The sequence below is a fragment of the Euwallacea fornicatus genome, chromosome 8 (genome assembly GCF_040115645.1).
Source record: "Euwallacea fornicatus isolate EFF26 chromosome 8, ASM4011564v1, whole genome shotgun sequence".
Classification (NCBI taxonomy): Eukaryota; Metazoa; Arthropoda; class Insecta; order Coleoptera; family Curculionidae; genus Euwallacea; species Euwallacea fornicatus.
The window spans coordinates 5,364,407-5,369,572 of record NC_089548.1 but is presented as its reverse complement, the minus strand read 5'-3'; the positions used below and the strand labels follow the sequence as shown (position 1 = coordinate 5,369,572).

Below are 5,166 nucleotides of genomic sequence, written 5' to 3'. Positions count from 1 at the left end.
GGTGGGGCATGCGCCCTATTACATTTTGTTTAACGAAAACCCGACACTTTTTCGAATTTGACGAGGAAGCGAATTTTCTGCTGCCACCTCTCGCACTTTTCGAGATAATTGGGTAAAATACGACGTTTGGCTTATCTACACGTTCACGTCACCGGCAAATTTGGCAAATAGTTTTAAAATACTCAGTATTTTCTGTATTCGGCGATTTAAATCCGACTTTCTGGGGCACCGCACATAGAATATTATTTATAGCGATATTAATTTGTTATTTAAATTAGGATCTTCCTTTATCTTATGTAAATTTTCCTATCTGTTCCCGCTCTGCAGAGGCTGACAAAGTAGCGAGCTCTGAAGAAATGCACGAATTTCATGTAAGATTGAAAATAATTTTTCATGAGTTTGCGGAGTTCAAGGCTGTGCTTGAGAATTTCAAGCAAAACGCACTGAAATCTGAACCGATGTAAAAGAACTTTTGTTCGCCCGTGTCTCTCAAGAAAGAAAATAAAAAAATTTCACCTCGATCTCGGTTTGGTTTCAGCAAACTCTCTCGGAATTTTTTAAGGGCTCAGCAAGGCTCCCTTACGCCTTATTCGAAAATCCAGAGGTTTTATCAGGAGTAAAAACTTGAAAATTTAAATCTGACATCGCTCGAATCGTATTATTATTGAATTGACGAAAGCTACACTTAATTCAACGAAAAAGCGTTTTTCGAGCCGTTTCGTGTAGGAATTTTGAAAAATTGCACCTCCAAGTGGGACTACTGCGTCCGCAAATGTCGACTTAAATACGTTTAAGTGATTCCTTTTCAGGTTAGTTTTCATTCATTTTCAGTTTAAACGAGAAAATTTGCATCGTTTCGTTGGAAATAGAGATGTAGCTGATGAATTGACTACAAATATGAACTTGTGGGCGGACACTTTAGCACTAATAAACTTAGACACGAATAATCTACCAATCATCAATCTTGTGAACACGCTGTAAAATATTCGGACGGACTAATAAAAGCGCGGTAGAGCTCGATTTAATTACACCTGAAAAGGACTTTTCAGCCTGTTTCAAGTAATGAAAATTTTGACGAGATATGGTCCAAATCGACATTAAATCGCGAATTAATTAATCACCAATTTTTGTGGAAAAAATCGATACTTTTTTTTTTCACTTTTCCTTAAGGATTTTCACACCATGAATGAAAAACTTTCCTCAAAGGTTTCAGCTCGAGTTTCAATATATCCTCGACGAAAGATTAGATTTATCAGGGTCAGATTACTGTTCTTTTGTAATCGTTCCCGTACTTAGCATCAAGAAGTTCAGCTTTTCTTCTCATTCTCTTTTCTTTTCTATTGTTTCTTGACTTTTGCAAAAGCTTTCAGTACTAGGTATCTTGTTCCCTGTGATAGCAACAAGATTTTTGCAATACGATAATAGATGATTGGTTTTGAAGGCCGAACTCTTATTCCCAACAATTAAGTCCCAACGGCTTCATACAGGGTGTCCGTTGTTCATGCTCTGTCATTGAGATCTGAGATCCTGGTTATCTCGAGAGATACGAGTTTGGCTGCCTGTTCGTCAATAGGTGAATAAATATCTATGAAAAACCTAAATTTTTCGAATTTACTGCCTGTAAATCGGAGATTGCGCGTTACAAAAAGACCTAACCAAATCATTCTTAAGGACTCGCACCAACAATTTTTAATACCGTTTGACGTCAGCGTTGGGGATAAGTTTTCTTCTAATGTATGAAAGGGAAATCTCCTCTCATATTTGTATCAAATTATAGTGCATTTTCCTTATCGTGAATGCGAATCGTGCTCGGCTCAAGGAGGTCTTAGAGGCATCCTCAGGTGCATGGCTCTTTAACGCTGCAGCTAAAATAGCTCGGAAAATGGTTATTAAATTCGGACTTACGTAAAACTTCACTTTTATCGTGAAAATTATCGTGAAAACTTCTCTAATAACCAAATTTCGTCCTTTTCAAATTTCGCCTTCGCTTGCAATTTTACGAAGGAGTTCTGGAATGAAATGCTTCAAAACAAATGAGAAGGTATGCTAAACTGAAAAGGTGCCCTAAGGAACTCGGAATTACGACTTCATTTGAATACAGAATAGCTAAATTATATGAATGCAATGAGACGAACCCAATGTGATTTCGAAGCGACAATATCAGGTTCTCCTGACTCGTTTCTCTAAAGAACAGTATATTTAACCCGATTTGGATCTATGCAAATTACGAAATTCAACACGTTTCCTCTTCACTTAATTTTTCACGTAAATGGAGTTCAATAAGGAAAATTCGTGATTTAGTGGATCTCTTTGGGGCTCGTGGACTGAATCAACGGCACGCAGAATTTCAAGCGAAACTTCTTGATTCCACTTCCAACTTCTTGTAACCCTGCAAAGAGCTGTTCGGGAGGTCTCAGTGAAAATGGCCGGTGGAGGACACGTTTCGGTCAGCATCCCTTTGGCATAGCTGACGACACTGCACTTAACGTGCCTGTGAGACATTCAAGAATAAACTCACTTGCCGTGCCTCTCTTTTCTGCAGGTTTTTTCATTCAAAAATTAACTACGAATTAATTTGAATGATTTGTGCCTCATTGTACAAGCTATTCCCAAAGTAATAGTTTCCACCTTCTGTTGTTGGGAGACTTCTTTAGCTTAAGTATATACAGGACATTTGCAAAAGCGTGGGCGATATTCCGGAAACGAAAAGTTCTCGTCGAAAGATCGGGCTTATGCTTGTATATAACTTGTTTTCCAAAAATTTACCCTTACGGAAATATAGATTTTCAAAATTTGATGGCGAAAAAGGTGTTTTCCATGGAAATTTTCTTCTAGCTGACGAGGTTCAATGAATTTGTTTCAAAGTAATAAATTTGTTTTCAAAATTTTAAAGACAAAATTGTTGCCTATTTTGTTATCTAGGTGGCAGAGTAAAAAATCCACGCAAAATTCCATTACTTTTGTATTTATTTATTTATTTAAATCCGTCTCTCCAAGATAAAGCGGACTGTCGACCTTTAGGTCTTTCTGCCCTTGAAGGTATTTATCAAAACATTTATGTGCCAGGAATCGGTTTATTTACCTTCTCGATTAAAATGTTCGAATCGAGCTATGGTGGGGAATCGGAAGCGGGAATGTTTTCTTTTGTAAACTACGCCCTTTGACAAAATGGTGTTTTCATGCAAAACGGTTCGGTTCACCTACATCAACCGAGCGTACATTTTTTTCTGGGGCACGTCGGAAATCTAATAAACCGCACAACGGCTAAAAAAACCAGAGATCTTAAAAGTTTAGGGATAAAGAAGTTAGAGGCAGCCTCTCCCCCGCCGCCCCGGTGATGTAGAAAAAATGTTAAGCCCCATTTTATTAACTTTGATACGACAGACGAGTGACCCAAATGCCATTAAATATCATCAACTGGAAGAATAGTTATTTGGAAAATGCCATTTCTGCTTCAAAATTGTGAGAGCATTTCCATAGGGATAAGTTTTTCCATTTTTTTTGACGAGAACTCTCAACTTCCAGGATGTCGCCCACACTTTTTTGAAACGTCCTGTACATTTAAGCTCGGAATTTAACGACAATGCCGATTTACGTATAGAGGATAATACAGGCGCTCAAAAAAGTGTTCGCAGAGCCGAAAAAAAGTTCTCTAAACCGCAATTTTTTCACTGATCTCGTTCAAATTTTGCATAATGACAATTTGAACCTAAACTCGGTTTACGCGTTCGAGCGACTTTTGAGAGTTGAATTTTTGGAGGGCTTTTCAGAACCTTAAAAAAAACCCGTTTTGGAAATTTCCCGTGCAGTGGCAATTTTTCAATATGGATTTAGTAGTCTTGCAGAGGGGTTTTTCTCTCTATATATATATATATATGTATATATCCCGAAAATTTGATCGATGTCGAACCACAAATGAGGGAGTTGCAGCCTTTTAAAATCGTGGAAAATATCAAAATTTTCCATTTTGCGTGAAAATCGACGTGGTATCTGTGGTTTGGCTTTGTTTAAATTCTTGGGATGCGGATAGAAAAGTCCCCTCCACAACGTTATCGGAGTCACGCAGAAAAATTTCCAATGCACGCGAAGTTTCCGAAACGGAGTTTTTTTTTAAAGCCCGAAAAACACTCTAAAAATTAAATTTTCAAAAGTTGCTCGAACACGTAAACCGAGTTTAGGTTTGAATTTCCATCATGCGAAATTCGAACGAAACCAGTCGAAAATTACGGTTTACACGACTTAGTTTCGGCTCTGCGAATACGTTTCTGAGCGACTGTAGCTCGCGCAGCCCTCCATCTAATTTCGCGATCGCATGACTTCAATAACACAAAAGGTATCGCACTTTCCTTATTTTTTTCTATCACAAAGACGTCCGAATTAGGACGATTCTTTTTTACTTAAAGGAAGTTGTCTGCCTACTTACTGCTCGTCCGTCTGTGAACCAGCACACAATACAGACAAGAAAGACGATTTCAGGCATTTAAAAGCAAGTTAACAAGGTCTCAGGTATATTGTCTCTGATTGCCGTATAGGTTAACAGGGGTCGGATCAATTTCTCCAATACTCCAATGAAAGCAGTTAAGAGTTTTAATAAACTACGTCGAGTTGTCGCCTTTAAAGTGGCACGGAATACGCAACAGTAAATTTTTAACTTCGTAGCTCGCACAACTTATCGCAACTGATCGATAAAATAACCATTTAACTTTAGAGCCAATTTTCAGTGAAAATCGAGGTGCAAACAAAGTGCTCCAAGAGGGATTTTGTGTGTATTCAGTGCGTTAGTGACAAATTTGATTTAAATTTAAATGTGTATATGTGTGCGTGTGTGTAAGTTTGGAGTGATTTGAGTAACGAGGGCCTTTGAAGTAAAGTTTTAATTTTCCGCTTGAAAAAAAAAAATGAAAAAAAAAATGAAAAAAAAAAATGAAAAAAAAAAAAGAAAAAAAAAAAAAATGAAAAAAAAAAATGAAAAATCGCCAATCGACTTATGGGTCAAGACTTTCCGGTTGTTAGAGCTGATTGAAACCTGCGTTAGCTTCGTGCCTAACAGTTCTACAACGAACGTCAAACGTTAATCACCAAAAACATCCAAGACCCATAGTTACTGTACTTAAAGCTAACGATCTCCCCAAGTAATAGAGCTTACGACATTGTTTTTAATAACCG

The 5,166-nt window shown here is 37.6% G+C and overlaps 1 protein-coding gene across 3 annotated transcripts in view; it reads left to right on the top strand.

The window, feature by feature from the left end:
- Nucleotides 1–5,166, top strand: part of LOC136340861 (insulin receptor-like) — a 54,965-nt gene that overhangs the window by 10,142 nt on the left and 39,657 nt on the right. The gene's annotated exons all lie outside the window — the stretch shown is intronic.